Source organism: Chiroxiphia lanceolata, chromosome W (assembly GCF_009829145.1).
Source record: "Chiroxiphia lanceolata isolate bChiLan1 chromosome W, bChiLan1.pri, whole genome shotgun sequence".
NCBI lineage: Eukaryota > Metazoa > Chordata > Aves > Passeriformes > Pipridae > Chiroxiphia > Chiroxiphia lanceolata.
Genome location: NC_045670.1, coordinates 3818563 through 3836777, shown reverse-complemented (window position 1 = coordinate 3836777; position 18215 = coordinate 3818563). Strand labels below are relative to the sequence as shown.

Genomic DNA, 18215 nt, shown 5'->3' with positions numbered 1-18215 from the left:
TGCAGGAAAGAAAGCCTGGAAGCTTTGGCTTTCTGGTGCAGTTGGTTTGTCAGCCTGGAGACTCCATGCGGAGCAAGAGCTTTCTATACTGGCACCTTTGGTGTGGACAGAATCTTTGTTTATGTAAAATTTTGGGAGTCGGGCTGTCAGTTGGGAGGGAGGGCTGAAAACAGGAAATGACAGCCCTTATCGCCAGGAAAGAAACCTTGGAAACTTGGGCTTTGTGGTGCTGTTGGTGTGTCAGCCTCAGGAGTCCATGAGCACCAAGGGCTTTCTGTGCTGGCAACATTAGTCTCGAAGGAATCTTTGTTTATATGCAATTTAGGGAGTCTGCCTGTCAGTTGGGAGGCAGACCTGAAAACAGGAAATGACAGCCCTTATCCTTAGGAAAGAATGCCTGGAAGGTTTGGGTTTGTGCTGCAGTTACTTTGTCAGACTTGTGCGTCCATGGAAAGCAAGAGCTTCTGTGTTGGAAACTTTAGTCTGGGAGGAATCTTTGTATGCAATTTTGGAAGTCGGGCTGTCAGTTGGAAGGCAGGTCTGAAAACAGAAAACAACAACCCTTATCGCCAGGAAAGGAAGCCTGGAAGCTTTGACTTTCTGGTGCATTTCGTTTGTCAGTCTGGGGTATCCATGAACAGCAAGAGCTTTCTGGTCTGGCACCTTTGATATGGGAGGAATCTTCGTGTGTTTGCAATTTTAGAAGTCGGACTGTCACTTGGGAGGCAGGTCTGAAAACAAGAAAATTACAAGACTTATCGCCAGGAAAGAAAGGCATAAAGATTTGGCTTTGTGGTGCAGTTGGTTTCTGAGCCTGGGGCGTCCATGAGCAGCAAGAGTCTTCACGGTTGGCACCTTTGGTATAGGAGGAATCTTTTTTTGTATGTAATTTTGGGAGTCAGGCTGACATTTGGGAGGAAAGTCAGAAAACAGGAAACAACAACCTTTATCCACAGGAAAGAACGCCTGCAAGCTTTGGCTTTGTGGTGCAGTTGGTTTGTCAGTCTGGAGACTCCATGGGGATCAAGAGTTGTCTGTGCTGGCATCTTTGATGTGGGAGGAATCTTTGTTTCCAGGCTTTGTTTCCAGACTTTGTTTCCTGGCGATAAGGGCTGTCATTTCTTGTTTTGAGACCTACCGCCAGATTACCAGCCTGACTCCTAAAACTGCATACGGACGAAGATTCCTCCCACAAAAGAGATACCAGCACAGACAGCTCTTGCTCCCCATGGAGTCTCAAGGCTGACAAACCAACTGCACCACAAAACCAAAGCTTGCAGGCTTTCTTTCCGGGCTATAAGGGCTGTTGTTTCCTGTTTCCAGCCCTGCCTCCCAACTCACAGCCCGACTCCAAAAGTTGCCAACACAGAAAGGTCTTGCTGTTCATGGATGACCAAGACTGACAAACCAACTGCAGCACAAAACCAAAACTTGCAGGCTTTCTTTCCTGGCGACAAGGGCTGTTGTTTCCTGTTTTCAGACCTGCCTCCCAACTGCCGGCCCGAGTCCAAAAATTGCATACGGACGAAGATTCCTCCCACACCAAAGATGCCAACATGGAAACACTTGCTCCCCAAGGAGTCTCCAGGCTGACAAACAAACTGCAAGAAAAAGCAAAATCTTCCAGGCTTTCTTTCCTGCTGAAAAGGGCTGTCATTGATAGTATTCAGTTCTGCATCCCAACTGCCATAACGATACCCAAAACTGTATTTACAAAGACTCCTACCAGAGCAAAGATGCCAGCACAGAAAGCTCTTGCTCCCCATGGAGTCTCCAGGCTGACAAACCAACTGCACCACAAAGCCTAAGCTTCCAGGCTTTCTTTCCTGCAGATAAGGGTTCTTCTTTCCTGTTTTCATGTCTGCCCCCAGATTGCCAGCCTGACTCGTAAAATTGCATACAGAATAAGATTCCTCCCACAGAAGAGATGCCAGCACAGACAGCTGTTCCTCCCCATGGAGTCTCCAGGCTGACAAACGAACTGCACCACAAAACCTAAGCTTCCAGGCTTTCTTTCCTGAGGATAAGGACTGTTTTTTGCAGATTTCAGCCCTGCTTCCCAACTGCCGGCCCGACTCCCAAAATTGCATATGGACGAAGATTCCTCCCACACCAAAGATGCCAGTACGGAAACTCTTGCTCCCCATGCAGTCTCCAGGGTGACAAACCTCTTGCTCTTCATTGACGCCCAAGTCTGAGAAACCAAGTGCAGCACAAAGCGAAAGATTCCAGGCTTTCTTTCCTGGCGATAAGGACTGTCATTTCCTGTTTTCAGACCTGACTCCCAGATTGCTAGTCTGACTCCTAAAGAGAGACCAGCACAACCAGCACTTGCTCCCCATGCAGTCTCAAGGCTGACAAACAAACTGCACCTCGAAGCGAAAGCTTGCTGTCTTTCTTTCCTGAGAATAAGGGCTGTTCTTTCCTGTTTTCAGTCCTGCCTCCCAAATGATAGACCTACTCCCAAAATTGTATAAAAACAAAAATTCCTCCCAGACTTATGTTTCCACCAGAGAGAGCTCTTCCTGTTCATGGATGATCCAGGCTGACAAACCAACTGCACCACAAAGCCAAAGCCTCCAGGCTTTCTTTCCTGCGGATAAGGGCTCTTGTTTCCTGTTTTCAACTCTGCCTCCCAAGTTCCAGAACAACTCCCAAAATTGCACACAAAAAAAGATTCCTCCCTCACCAAAGGTGATAGCAGACAATGCTCTTGCTCCCCATGGAGTCTCCAGGCTGACAAGCCAACTGCAGCACAAAGTCAAAGCTTCCAGGTATTCTTTCCTAGCAATAAGGGTTGTTGTTTCATGTTTTAAGCCCTGCCTCCAAACTGCCCGACCCACTCCCAAAACTGCACACAAAAAAAGATACCAGCACAGAAAGCTCTTCCTCCCCATGGAATCCCCAAGCTTACAAACCAACTGCACCACAAACTGCATATGTACAAAGACTCCTACCAGAGCAAAGATTCCAGCACAGAAAACTCTTGCTCCCCATGGAGTCTCCAGGCTGAAAAACCAACTGAACCACTAAACCAAAACTTCCGAGCTTTCTTTCCTGACGATAAGGGCTGTTGTTTCCTCTTTCAGACCTGCCTCCCAACTGACAGCCCGACTCCCAAAATTGCAAATAAAAAAAGATTCCTCCCACACCAAAGATGCCAGCACAAAAACCTCTTGCTGTTCATGGACTCCCCAGTCTGACAAACCTACTACACCACAAAGCCAAAGCTTCCAAGGTTTCTTTCCTGGAAATTCTGATGGCTTTTCCTCTTTATGTCCCTGTCAGTGTCTGCAGGCAGAGCCCAGGTTCAGCAGGACAACATTGGTAGAGACAACAGAGGGCAGTGAAATCACCATAAAGTGCTCACACACCAGTCTAGGAATCGGCGATTTTATCCCTTTCTAACGGCAAAAGACTCCTCCCACAGCAAAGATGTACACAGTAACACACCAGTTGCAGCACAAAGTTAAAACTTCCAGGCTTTCTTTCCGGTGTATAAGGACAGTTGTTTCCTGTTTTCAGACCTGCCTCCCAACTGACAGCCCAACTCTCAAAATTGCATATACACAAAGAGTCCTCCCACACCAAAGCTGCCAGCACAGAAAGCTCTTCCCATGGAGTCTCCAGGCTGACAAACCAAGTGCACCACAAAACCAAAGTTTCCAGGCTTTCTTTCCTGGAGATATGGGCTGTCATTTCCTCCTTTCAGCCCTGCTTCCCAACTGACAGGCCGACACCCAAAATTGCATCGAAACAAAGAGCTCTCCCACAGCAAAGATACCAGCAGAAAAAGCTCATCCTGTTCCTGGAGTCTCCAGACTGACAAACCAACTGCACCACAAAGTCAAAGCTTCCAGGCTTTCTTTCGTGCCGATAAGAGCTCTTGTTTCCTATTTTCAGCCTTGCATCCCAACTGCCAACCTGACTCCCAAAATTGCATACGGTCAAAGATTCCTCCCACACCAAAGATACCAGCACAAAAAACTCTTGCTCCCCATGGAGTCTCCAGGCTGACAAACCAACTGCACCAAAAAACCAAAACTTTGTGGCTTTCTTTCCTGGGAATAAGGACTGATGTTTCCTATATTCAGACCTGCCTCCCAACTGCCAACCTGACTCCCAAAATTGCATACAAAGATTCCTCCCAGACCAAAGGTACCAGCAAAGAAAGCTGTTGCTGTTCATGGATGCCCCAGGCTGACAAACCAACTGCAGCAGAAAGCCAAAGATTGCTGGCTTTCTTTCCTGGGGATAAGGGCTGTTGTTTCCTGTTTGCAGACTTACCTCCCAACTGCCATCCAAACAACAAAAATTGCATATGAATGAAGATTCCTCCCACACCAAAGATGCCAGCACGGAAACTCTTGCTCTCCCTGGATTCTCCAGGCTTGCAAATCAATTGCACCACAAAACCTAAGCTTCCAGGCTGTCTTTCCTCGCGATAAGGGCTGTTGATTGCTGTTTTCAGTCCTGCCTCCCAACTGCTATCCTGACACCAAAAATTGCATATATACTAGGACTCCTCCCACAGCAAAGATGCCATCACAGAAAGCTCTTGCTCCCCATGGAGTCTCCACGCTGACAAACAAACTGCACCACAAATTGAAAGATTTCTGGTTTTCTTTCCTGGGGATAAGGGCTGTTGTTTCCTGTTTTCAACCCTGCCCCCATATTGCCAGCCAGACTCCCAAAATTCCATACCGACAAAGATTCCTCCCACAGAAGAGATCCACCACAGACAGCTCTTGCTCCCAATGGAGTCCTGCCTCCCGAGTGACAGCCTGACTTCCAAAATTGCATACGAACCAAGATTCCTCTCAGACTAAGGTTACCAACACAGAAAACTCTTGCCGTTCATGGACGACTAAGGCTGACAAACCAACTGCACCACAAAGTCAATGCCTGTTGGCTTTCTTTCCTGTGGATATGGGCTGTTGTTTCCTGTTTTCAGACCTTCCTCCCAACTGACAGCCCAAATTCGAAAATTGTATATAAAAAAACATTCCTCCCACACCAAAGATGCCAGCATGGAAACTCTTGCTCCCCATGAAATCTCCAGGCTGACAAACCAACTGCACCACAAAGCTAAAGATTTCAGGTTTTCTTTCCTGCGGAAAAGGGCTGTCATTTCCTGTTTTCAGCCCTGCCTCCCAACTGCCATCCCAACTCCCAAAGTTGCATATGGACGAAGATTCCTCCAACACCAAAGGTGCCAGCACAGAAAACTCTTCCTCCCCATGGAGTCTCCAGGCTGACAAACAAAGTGCAGCCCAAAGTCAAAGTTTTCAGGCTTTCTTTCCTGGCGATAAGAGCTGTTGTTTCCTTTTTCTGTGCTGGATCTTTGGTGTGGGAGGAATCCTGGTCCGTATGCAATTTTGGGAGTCAGGTTGGCAGTTTGGAGGCAAGACTGAAAAGAGGAAACAAGAGCCCTTATCTGCACGAAAGAAAACCTGGAAGCTTTGGCTTTATGCTGCAGTTGGTTTGTCAACCTTGTTCGTCCATGAACAGCAAGAGCTTTCTCTGCTGGCAACTTTGGTGTGGGAGGAATCTCTGGTCGTAGACAATTTTGAGTGTCGGACTGTCAGTTGGGAGGCAGGTCTGAAAACAGGAAATGACAGCCCTTATCATAAGGAAAGAAAGCCTGGAAGTTTTGGTTTTGTGGTGCAGTTGGTTTGTAACCCTGGAGACTCCATGTGGATCCAGAGCTTTCTGTACTGCCATCTTTGGTGTGGGAGGAACCTTTGTTTGAATGCAATTTTCGGAGTTGGGCTGGCAGTTGGGAGGCAGGTCTGAAAACAGGAAACAACAGCTCTTATCCCCAGGAAGGAACGTCTGGAAGCTTTGACATTGTGGTGCAGTTGGTGTGTCAACCTGTAGACTCCAGGAACTGCAAGAGATTTCTGTGCGGGCAACTTCTCCCAGACTAAAGTTGCCAGCACAGAAAACTCTTGCTGTTCATGGATGCCCCAGGATGACAAACCAACTGCACCACAAAGCCAACGCTTGCAGGCTTTCATTCCTGATGATAAGCGCTGTCATTTCCTGTTTTCAGACCTGCCTCCGAACTGACAGCCCGACTTCTAAAATTCCATATAAAGAAAGAATGATCCCTAAAGAAAGATGCCAGCACAGAAAGTTCTTGCTGTTCATGGACGACCAAGGCTGACAAACCAACTGCACCTCAAAACCAAAGCTTACTGCCTTCCTTTCTTGGCGATAAGGGCTGTTGTTTCCTGTTTTCAGGCTTGCCTCCCAACTGCCGTCCCGACTCCCAAAATTGCATACGGATGAAGATTCCTCCCACACCAAAGATGCCAGCATGGAAACTCTTGGTTCCCATGGAGTCTCCAGGCTGACAAACCAACTGCACCACAAAGATTCCAGCCTTTCTTTCCTGCAGAAACGGGCTGTCATTTACTGTATTCAGCCCTGCCTCCCAACTACCAGACTGACACCCATAATTGCATATAAATAAAGACTACTCCCACAGCAAAGATGCCAGCACAGAAAGCTCTTGCTCCCCATGGAGTCTCCAGGCTGACAAACCAGCTGCACCACAAAGCCAAAGCTTGCTGGCTTTCTTTCCTGGGGATAAGGGCTGTTGTGGGGTGAAGTCACAGCCCCACAACTGAAATTTGAGGGGTTTGGAATGTTACAAAGTTTTAGGCCGTTTTCCATGGGAGCAGTGGAGCTAATTAGATAGTTCCCATGGACACAGCCTTGAGCTGTGTGGCTGAAGTGCAGGTGCATCATTCCTCAGTGTTTTGGTGGAAATATGTGCGTGTTGTGTGTGGGAAAGTAGAAGTGGGAGAACCTAAGAAAAGGCTGCCTGCTGTGCTGGGCAGGCAGACATCTCTTTGTCTCACTATCCTCATGTGTCTTGTGTGTCGTTCTTCTCCCATCGGACCGAGGCCTTTCGACAGGTACCCAGCGACAGTAGGTGCCCTGTGTGAGGACCAGACGAAAAGAAAAAAGACTGTTGAGTATTGCCTGGGTTGCAGGGGTATCGCGACCGGAGGTAGGTGAGCTGCAGGGCAAGGCGCAGCGATGTCTCGGTGCTCAGGAGCTGTTAAAGCAGCGGGGTGCTGCAGGACCCGGGTCCAAATGTTCTCTACACCTTAAGGCAAGTGTTTCTGTTGCACTTGGAAGGCACAAGTTGCCTGGAGAGCCTGGGTGCATCTGGCACTTGATAAGGTGCAGGTGAACTCCTGGGAACTTTTTCCTAGTCACCATGGGGGCAGACCTTGTGTGCAAACGAAAGACGTGTGTTTGTCATCTGGAAATCTTTGTTACAGCGTTTTGGTGTTAGACTGGTGAAGCTAAGTTATGTCGCTTGTTACTTTTGTGTCTTCGGACTGGGAGAGAGGCTGCTTTGCCTGGGAGGACATTAGAGTACTAAAGAAGAGGGACTGGGCGGAGCCAAAGGGAGATGAAGCGGGACCGGAGCTGCGGAGCGGGGCCGGGGCAACCAAACGGCCCCGCCAAGATGGACGCACTGCTAGTGACTCGGCAGCACTTGTCCAAGATAATCAAAGACAGCTACGGCATGAATGTACTGCTGATGGCCTGGGAGACGATCTTGTGACCATAGTGGCTGAATTTCACCTTAAGGAGCTTTCTACGTCTCCTCCGGACGGTGCCGTGCCTGTGTACTCGACGCCAGGTGCCTGCACAGCCGTGTCTGGTCCGCCCGCTGTGGGTGCCTGCGGAGCAGCGCCGGGTCCGGTGCCGTTGAGTCCATCTGTGCCCGCGCGGGCAGCGGCAGCCGTGCTGCAGCCCTGGTGGCAGTGGTCACGGCCCTGGGTGCCAGCAGACTGGTACCGGCTGCGGTCCCAGGCACCGGCTCTGGGTGGAGCGACCCTGGCCCCGACCCTGGTCCCGGGCGCGGCGGGCGGCGGCAGCAGTGGCTCCGTGCGGTGTTGTACCCGGCTCCAGCCGGTGCGCAGCCGAGGGCCACCGGGATCGATGCGGCGGCCCCGGCTCGGAGCGGTACGCCCACGCCGCAGCCAAAACAGACCCGGACCCCCGCAGGCACGCTGAAAGAAAAAAACCGCAGAGAAAAGACTGTCAGATAAGCCAAAACTGCTACACAAAGGACCCCGAACACGTGTGCTCCCAGCCGCTCGGGGATAAGGTAAACATAAGACACCCTGTTTCCATAGAAACCTCATGAAACACTGAAACGAAACACAGACACAGGCAATCGCCAGCCCTTGCAACATAAATCAGTTACTCCGTGATAAGTTCTACCCTGCACAAATCACACAGGGAAGAACGAAACAACCCGCACCCCATCCCCCGCACACACTGCTGATAGCAATACAACACAACACAGTAATACAATTCACGAGACGTACCGGGGAGGGACGGGAGACGGGAGCCGGGACACGCGAGTTGCTGGGAAGGGACAGAGATTGCCATGCAAGCTCCTGGCCCACGAGACCAGAGTAGGCGATTCTGTTACAGCGATGGGGTGTATTCGTCCCCCTTCGCTGCAAATGAACAGCGACCACATGGCCCACCATGGCAGCAGCCATCTTGCCACCAAAACGGCCCAAGCCCCAACCTTTCTCTTTCGGCCCAGGCGCAGCCCCGCCCCACCCACACACACAAAGGGGAAAACAACCCCATCCCCTACCCACCGCCCACTACTGCCCCGACACAAAGAACCGGTTTCACCGAGGCAACCGGGGAAGGGGAGGAATGGGAGGAATGGGGGGAGGGGGAGAAGGAGGGGGAGAAGGAACCAGAGATGGTTCCAATGAAAGGGAGCAAAAAGGCACATGGGGAGAGGTCAGCTAACATGTGGGAACAATGTCTAGACAAGGCACTTCGTATGGAAAACCTGAATAGTAATCAGGCATGCCCAAACGATAAGGCAAGCGTCACAGTACATCAGTTAAGCAGGGATACAAATTATAACTCGTTAGATATACAATCAAAACACCATAGAGAAATATGCGATGTAGTAACGAGGCAAACCATAAAGGCTATGGAAAACACTCTCACTAGAAACCAAAATAATTACCTGTCCCTCATTAAAGGGTTACAAAGTTATACTGACTCAAATTTAAGATGTGTAGACCTGCTGCAGTCTGCTTTAAACAAGCAAATTGAATACAATGAAACCAGAGAGATGCGGTACAAGCACTTGACTTTTGAAAGGGAAAACGCAAGCTGGGAAGGAGCTTTGCAGAACCCTCCTACAGGGGAAGACTGCAACACTGTCAAATTGGTACAACCCTACCAAAGAGCTAGCTCTGAGAAGCAGCTACCTGCCTCTTTAACTGCAGCTTTAGATGCCCAGATAAGAGTACAGGAAGAAGTCAGACACACAACTAGTTGTGTTAGTTGTGGAGATGCAGATCACTCTCAGGAAAGTTGTCCTTGGAAGCCCCTAGTAGCAACTTTCCATAAGCACCCTAACAGCAGAAAATGGACTGAGTTGTACACCATAAAGCCAAAACTTGCTGGCGTTCTTTCCTTGCGATAAGGGTTATTGTTTCCTGTTTTCAGACATGCCTCCTAACTGATAGTCCGACTCCCAAAATTACATAGAAACAAAGATTCCTCCCAGGCTAAAGTTGCCAGCACAGAAACCTCTGGTTGCCCATGGTGTCCCCAGGCTTACAGACAAACTGCACCACAAAGTCAAAGCTTCCAGGCTTTCTTTCCTGGCGATAAGCGCTGTTGTTTCCTGTTTTCAGACCTGCCTCCCAACTGACAACCCAGCTCCCAAAATTACATACAAACAAATATTCCTCAAACACCAAAGATGGAAGCACAGAAAGCTCTTGCTGCCAATGGAGTGCCCAGAATGACACACCAGTTGCACAACAAAGCCAAAGCTTTATCACTTTGTCTCCTGGGGATATGGCACTCATTTCCTGTTTTCAGCTCTACCTCCGAACTGACAGCCCGACTCCCAAAATTGCGTATAAACAAAGATTCCTCCCAGGCTAAAGTTGCTAGCACAGCAAGCTCTTGCTGCTCATGGAGTCCCCAGGCTGACAAACAAACTGCAGCACAAAGCCAAAGTTTCCAGGCTTTCTTTCTTGGGGATAAGGGTTATTGTTTCCTCTTTTCATGCCTACCCCCAGATTGCCAACCTGACTCCTAAAATTGCATACGGAAGAAGATTCCTCCCACAGAAGAAACCCCAGCACAGACAACTCTTGCTTCCCATGGAGTCTCCAGGTTGAGAAACCAACTGCACCACTGTAACGGGGAGGGGAAACTATATCAGGGAAAAACAGGTTTGAGGGATTCTAGAACGTGAATAAACCAAACACCGTTGCTAGTTGGCAAAATAGCTATTTATTAGAAAAGGTGGCAACAGGGAAAAGGGGGAAAAACAGGTGCCTGAGGGAAAAAGGATTAGGGCGGAGGAAAAAGTGCACAAAAGACCCAAGAAAGATAGCTCGACACCCTACTCACCAAGTTATCACCTGTCTTACCCACTCTAACCAGTAATAAAGCCTCTTTGTAGCAGCTGCGTGTTCCGGAGGGGTGACAGGCTCCCACTTCAGCAGGCGTCCCCGCTAAAAGCAACTTGGTCCATCCTGAAGAGCCGAACCACCCCCCGGGAAGCGTGTCTGCCTTTATAAAGTTTTTTGAGAACACCTGCTCCGGAGAGGTGTGGTCAGCACCGCCCCGTCAGGGGCTCCCAATCCCACCCTCTTGGTTATGTAAGTGCACCCCTCCTGAGCATGCGTGAGCACTTTGGAAATTCCCTCATGCAGGCGCAGTGAATTGTGGGGGGGTCTTTCCCAATTGAGGCTGGGGGAGTGCCATCATCACCTCCTCATCACTTTGTCCTCCAAATGCCCTTGACAAGCAATTGACCAATCACAACAGACCAATTAAAACAGTTTACACAGAAGTTCTCCCTCCAAGGTCAAGTTCAATGCTTTATCGGAAGACTTGGCAGGAGGAAACGCAAACTTCTGCAGGTGGCTAGGACCAAACACAGACCGAAAAATAACATCCCAACTTCGTCCCGAAACAACCACAAAACCAAAGCTTCCAGGCTTTCTTTCCTGGTGATAAAGGCTGTTGTTTCCTGTTTTCAGACCGGCCTCCCAACTACCAACAAGACTTCTAAAATTCCATATAAAGAAAGATTCCTCCCAAAAGAAAGACACCAGCACAGAAAGCTCTTGCTGTTCATGGACGATCAAGGCTGACAAACCAATTGCAACACAAAGCCAAAGCTTGCAGACTTTCTTTCCTGGCGATAAGGGCTATTGTTTCCTGTTTTCAGACCTGTCTCCCAACTGCCGGCCCGACTCCAAAAATTCCATACGGACGAAGATTTCTCCCACACTAAAGATGCCAGCACGAAAACTCTTGCTCTCCATGGAGTCTCCAGATTGACATAACAACTATACCATAAAGCCAAAGCTTGCTGGCTTTCTTTCCAGTAGAAAAGGGCTGTCATTTCCTGTTTTCAGCCCTGCCTATCACCTGCCAGCCCGACTTCTTAAATTGCATACAAACAAAGACTCCACCCACACCGAAGATTCTTGCATAGAAAGCTCTTACTCCCCATGGAGTCTCCATGCTGACAAACCGACTGCACCACAAAGCCAAAGCTTCCAGGCTTTCTTTCCTGGGGATAAAAACTGTTGTTTCCTCTTTTCAGACATGCCTCCCAACTGACAACATGAATTCTAAAACTGCATATAAAAAAATATTCCTCCCACACCAAAGATGCCAGCACGGAAACTCTTGGTCCCCGTGGAGTCTCCAGGGTTACAAACCAACTGCATCACAAAGCCAAATCATCCAGGCTTTCTTTCCTGGCGATACGGGTTGTTGTTTCCTGTTTTCAACTCTGCCTCCCAACTGCCGGTTCGACTCCCAAAATTGCATATAGACGAAGATTCCTCCAACACCAAAGATGCCAGCACAGAAAACTCTTGCTCCCCATGGAGTCTGCAGGTTGACAAACAAACTGCACCAGAGAGCCAAACCTTACTGCCTTTCTTTCCTGGCGATAAGGGTTGTCATTTCCTGTTTTGAGCCCTGCCTCCTAAATGCCAGACCGACTCCCAAAATTGCATACAAACTAATATTCCTCCCAGACTAAAGTTGTCAGCAGAGAAAGCTCCTGCAGTACATGGATGCCCTAGGTTCACAAACCAAGTGCACCACAAAGCCAAAGCTTCTAGGCTTTCTTTCCTGGGGATAAGGGTTGTTGTTTCCTGGTTTCAGACCTGCCTCCCAAATGCCAACCTGACCCCCAAAATTGCATACAACGAAAGATTCCTCTCACACCAAAGGTGCCAACCCAGAAAGCTCTTGCTCCCCATGGAGTCTCCAGGTTGACAAACCAACTGCAGCACAAAGCCAAAGCTTCCAGATTTCTGTTTTACTGACCTGGGGAGACTCCTGAATTTTTCTTCAGGGCACACGTTTTTGAGAATGGTCGAGGGGCACGAGAAGCAGAACATCCCTCCGGACTCAGAAACCTGGGTCAACCTCTCCTGACCTGTTCTGGGGAGCATCCCTGCTGGTAGCCGGAGTACTTCTGCTGGCGACAAAGACCACCTGGGATTTTGGCAGGGGCTGTGGCACCAGTGCTACGGCGAGGCAATGCATGGGAGAAGCACCTTCCCCAGAGAAAACTCGGACGTGGTATGGCATCTCCCACCTGCTTTGGACTTCATGGAGATGCAGTCTCTGTGAGGAGAGCTCTGCTGTGTCCCTCCTCCTGCTCCTCTTGCTCATAGGACGGGGGAACAGCCTGTCACACCTGAACTGGATGTGCTGGAACCAGCACATCTACAGCAGGTTGAGGGGCACTCAGATGCAGGACTTCATGGAATTAAACAAACCCTGGGATATCTTTGGAACTTCATGGAATCAAAGAGGTAAAAGAAAAGAATTAAACCCAATGACCAGACACCATTGGATCCAACATTTCTTTAATATGCCAACTGGGGATTCATGGGGGTACTCTGCCATGCATGGATCAAAGAATCAATATAAATTTTGGAATATCAATACAGTGACACTTGAAAGACCCCACTCCTCTTCACAACCCCTTCATAATTAAGTTATGATTTTGCGGTCAAATAGCATCTTGGGTTTTATTCGTGGAACAAGATGGTCATCTAGAGTCCATTTCTTATGGGAGGGACAGTCACATTCAGAGAGTGGTCAGAAGAAATGGACGCTAGATGGCAGTCTTGCTCCACGAATAAAACCCAAGATGCTATTTGACCCCAAAATCATAACCTAATTATGGACTGCTTGTGAAGGGCAGGTGGGGTCTTTCAAGTGTCACTGTATTTATATTCCGAAATTTATACTGATTCTTTGATCCATGCATGGCAGAGTGCCCCCACGAATCCCCAGCTGGCATATTAAAGAAAGGTTCAATCCAATGGTTTCTGGTCACTGGGTTTAATACTTTTGTTTTACTTCTTTGATTCCATGAAGTTCCAAAGATATCCCAGGGTTTGTTTAATTCCATGAAGTCCTGCATCTGAGTGCCCCTCAACCTGCTGGAGATGTGCTGGTTCCAGCACATCCAGTTCAGGTGTGACAGGCTGTTCCCCAGTCCTATGAGCAAGAGGAGCAGGAGGAGGGACACAGCAGAACTCTCCTCACAGAGGTTGCATCTCCATGAAGTCCAAAGCAGGTGGGAACTGCCGTACCATGTCTGGGGAAGGTGTTTCTTCCATTCACTGCCTCACCATAGCACTAGTGCTACAGTCCCTGACAAAACCCCAAGTGGTCTTTGATGTCAGCAGAAGTGTTCCTGCTACCAGCAGGGATGCTCCCCGGACAGTCCAGGAGATGCTGAACCGGGTTGTTGAGCTTGGAGGGATGTTCTAACTCTCGTGCCCAAAAGTGCGTACCCGGGAGGAAAATTCAGGAGTCTCCCCGTGCCAACAAAAGAGAAAACTGGAAGTTTTGGTTTTGTGCTGCAGTTGGTTTGTGAGCCTGGAGACTCCATGGGGAGCAAGAGTTTCCGTGCCTGGTATCTTTGGTGTGGGAGGAATCTTGTTCCGAATGGAAGTCTGGGAGTCAGGCTGGCATTTGGGAGGCAGCGGTGAAAAGAGGAAACAACAACCCTTATCGCCAGGAAAGAAAACCTGCAAGCTTTGGCTTTCTGGTGCAGTTCGTTTGTCAGCCTGAAGACTCCACGGGGAGCAAGAGAATTCTTTGCTGGTAACTTTAGTCTGGGAGGAATGTTTGTTTATATGCAATTTTGGGAGTTGGGTTGTCAGTTGGGAGGCAGGTCAAAAATTAGGAAATGACTACCCTTATCGCCAGGAAAGAAAGAGGGCAAGATTTGGGTTAGTTGTTGTACAAGTTTCGAGCTGGCTTCCCGCCAAGTCCCCCGAAACTCGACAACAAGGACCCGCCTCCCAGAGAGGGACAAAGGAAAAAAACCAAGCAACCAAAGCTATAGCAAAAAAAAAAATATATATATATATATTCTACATATGAGACAGATACACAAAAGGAGAATACCACACACCAGGAGGGGGGGGGAAGGGGGGGGGGGAAGGGAGAAGGACAAAAAGGGGCAAGGACCGAACAAGTCAAACAGCCAACCGAAGGCAAACTAGCAAAAATCTCACCACTTCCCTTCGAACAGGCAGGATGACCAGACACGGTCCTCGGCTCTCCCCTCACACGTGGCAGATAACGGCAGTCACTGTAGGCCTCGGCTCCAGATAAGCCCGACTGAAACAGGGACCCACCGTTCTCGAACCTCGCCGGAGAGGAAGAGAGAGTGATCCCTCCCGCTGGTTTTATTTATACCTCAATTTACGTAAAGGAATAGCATGGAATACTTCCGTGATCACTGTTTTAGTTCCTTCCTGGCTACAAGTTGGTCTCCAGGAAGGCCTAGAGTGAAACCACCACAGTTGTGCAGTTGGTTTGTCAGTCTTGAGACTCCACGGGGAGCAAGAGTTTTCATGCTGGCATCTTTGGTGTGAGAGGAATCCTTCTTTATATGGAACTTTGGGTGTCAGGGTGGCAGTTGGGAGGCAGGTCTGAAAACAGGAAACAACAGTCCTTACCGCCAGGAAAGAAATCCTGGAAACTTGGACTTTGTGGTGCAGTTTGTTTCTCAGCCTGGAGACTCCATGGGGAGCAAGAGTTTCCATGCTGGCATCCTTGGTGTAGCAGGAATCTATATGCAATTTTACAATTCAGGCTGTCAGTTAGGAGGCAGGACTGAAAACAGGAAACAACAACCCTAATATTCAGGAATGAAAGATTGCAAGTTTTGACTTTCTGGTGCAGAAGGTTTGTCAACCTGGAGACTCCATGGGGAGGAAGAGCTTTCTGTGCTTTCACCTTTGGTGTGGGAGGAATCTTTGTTTGTATGCAATTATGGAAGTCAGGCTGTCAGTAGTATATAGGGACAAAAACAGGAGATTACAGCCCTTATTGTCTGGAAAGAAAGCCAGTAAGCTTTGGCTTTGTGGAGCAACTCTTTTCTCATTGTGGACACTCCATGGGGAGCAAGAGCTTTCTGTGCTGGCAACTTTAGTCTGGGAGGAATCTTTCTTTGCATGCAATTTTTGTAGTCGGGCTGTCAGTTTGGAGGCAGAGCTGAAAACAGGAAGCAACAGCCCTTATCCACAGGAAAGAAAGCCTGGAAGCTTTGGTTTTGTGGTACAGTTGGTTTGTCAGCCTGGAGACTCCATGGGAAGCAAGAGTTTTCTGTGTTGGCATCTTTGGTGTGGGAGGAATCTTTGTTCATATGCAATTTTGGGAGTCAGGATGGTAGTTGGGAGGCAGGGCTGAAAACAGTAAATGACAGCCCTTATCCGCAGGAAAGAAAACCAAAAGCTTTGACTTTGTGGTGCAGTTGGTTTGTCAGCCTGGGGTATCCATGAACAGCAAGAGCTTTCTGTGCTGACGTTTCTTGTGGGAGAAATCCTTCTTTATATGGAATTTTAGAAGTCGGGCTGTCAGTTGGGAGGCAGGTCTGAAAACAGAAAACAGCCCTTATCACCAGGAAAGAAAGTCTGCAAACTTAGTCTTTGTGGTGCAGTTCGTTTGTCAGTCTGGAGACTCCATCGAGAGCAAGAACTTTCTGTGTTTGTATCTTTGGTGTGGGAGGAATCCTTGTATGCAAATTTGGGATGGCAGTTTGGAGGCAGGGCTGAAAATAGGAAATGACAGCCCTTATCACCAGGAAAGAAAGACAGCAAGCTTTGGCTTTGTGTTGCACTTGGTTTGTCAACCTGGGGCATCCATTAACAGCAGGAGCTTTCTTTGCGGGAAACTTTAGTCTCGGGGGAAAATTTGTTTATATGAAATTTTGGGAGTAGGTCTGGCAGTTGGGAGGCAAATCTGAAAACAGGAAACAACAACCCTTATCACCTGGAAAGAAAACCTGCAAGTTTTGGTTTTTTGGTACAGTTCGTTTGTCAGCCTGGAGCACCCATGAACAGCAAGAGTTTTCTCTGCTGGCACCTTTGGTGTGAGAGGAATCTTTGTTTGTATGGAATTTTAGAAGTCGGGCTGTCAGTTGTGAGGCAGGTCTGAAAATAGGAAATGACTGCCCTTATCCCCAGGAAAGAAAGCTAGAAAGTTTTGACTTTGTGGTGCAGTTTTCAGACCTGCCTCCCAACTGCTAGACCAGCTCCCAAAATTCAAAAAATACAAATATTCCTCCCACACCAAAGGTGACAGTAGAGAAAACTCTTGCTGTTCATGGACGTCTCAAGTTGAAAAACAAAGTGCAACACAAACCCAAAGCTTCCAGCCTTTCTTTCCTGCGTATAAGGGCTCTTGTTTCTTGTTTTCAGCCTTGCCTCCCAACTACCAGTCTGACTCCCAAAATTGCATACGAACAAAGATTCCTCCCACACCAAAGATACCAGCACAGAAAACTCTTGCTCCCCATGGAGTCTCCAGGCTGACAAACCAACTGCACCACAAAGCCAAAACTTGCAGGCTTTCTTTCCAGACGATAAGGGCTGTTTCCTTTTTTCAGCCCTGCCTCCCAACTGACAGTCTGACTCCCAAAATTGCATACGAACAAAGATTCCTCCTACACCAAAGATGGCAGGAAAGAAAGCTCTTGCTGTCCATGGAGTACCCAGAATGACACTTCAGCTGCACAACAAAGCCAAACCTTGCAGGCTTTCTTTCCTGGCAAAAAGGGCTGTCATTTCCTGTTTTCAGCCCTGCCCCCAACTGACAGTTCGACTCCCAAAATTGCATAGAAACAAAGATTTCTCCAATAACAAAGGTACCAGAACAGAAAACTCTTGCTGCTTATGGAGTGCCCAGCCTGGCCTATTAAATGCACCACAAAACCAAAGCTTCCAGGCTTTCTTTCCTGGTGATATGGGTTATTGTTTCCTGTTTTCACCCTTACCTCCAAATTTCCAACCCTATTCCCAAAATTGCATACTGATGAAGATTCCTCCTACACCAAAGGTGCCAGCACAGAAAGCGCTTCCTGCCAATGGAGTCACCAGGCTGACACACCAACTGCAACACAAAAGAAAATTTTCCAGGCTTTCTTTCCTGACCATATGGGCTGTTGTTTCCTGTTTTGAAACCTACCTACCTATTGCCAGCCCGACTCCCAAAATTGAAAACGGACAAAGATTCCTCCCAGAACAAAGGTACCAGAACAGAAAACTCTTGCTGCTCATGGAGTACCCAGCCTACCAACTGCACCACAAAACCAAAGATTCCAGTCTTTCTCTGCTGGCATTAAGGACTGTTGTTTCCTGTTTTCAACTCTGCCTCCCAGCTGCCAGTCCAACTCCCAAAATTGCATATAAACAAAGATTCCTCACACACGAAAGGTGACCTCCTAGTAAGCTCTTACTGTGCACGTATAACGTGGCGGTCCTTTATATGACAAAGAAGGATGTACGCTGTTCGTGATGTGGTGAACAAAGAGGTTTATTTCAAATTCGACCCTTCCATTTATCCCTTAGAAGCATGTGACCTTTTAACCAATGGGGTTATCCATCTAGGTGCATGCTCCCTTGGGCTTCTCTGCCCCAGTACGTCCCCTGTATCTTGAATTATCTTCCTACATCACCCCCTTCACAATTATTTAAGAAGGTCACAAAAACAGTGTAAAAACAACAGTGCAAACAATCAGAACAGTACATTGTATACTACCAAAGTTTGCAATGACCCAGCACATCGCTTGCCTTGGCCTCTTACACATCTGTTGGAAACCTTTTAAAAGTTTCTTATATTCCTAG

At 48.3% G+C, this 18215-nt stretch overlaps 1 long non-coding RNA gene across 1 annotated transcript in view; it reads right to left on the bottom strand.

The window, feature by feature from the left end:
- Window positions 1-10342: 10342 nt before the first annotated feature.
- LOC116780009 overlaps window positions 10343-18215 on the bottom strand; it is an 893112-nt gene continuing 885239 nt past the window's right edge. The window contains exon 3 of the long non-coding RNA XR_004354282.1: window positions 10343-10423. This is a non-coding gene — a long non-coding RNA (uncharacterized LOC116780009). The remainder of the gene's footprint in view (window positions 10424-18215) is intronic.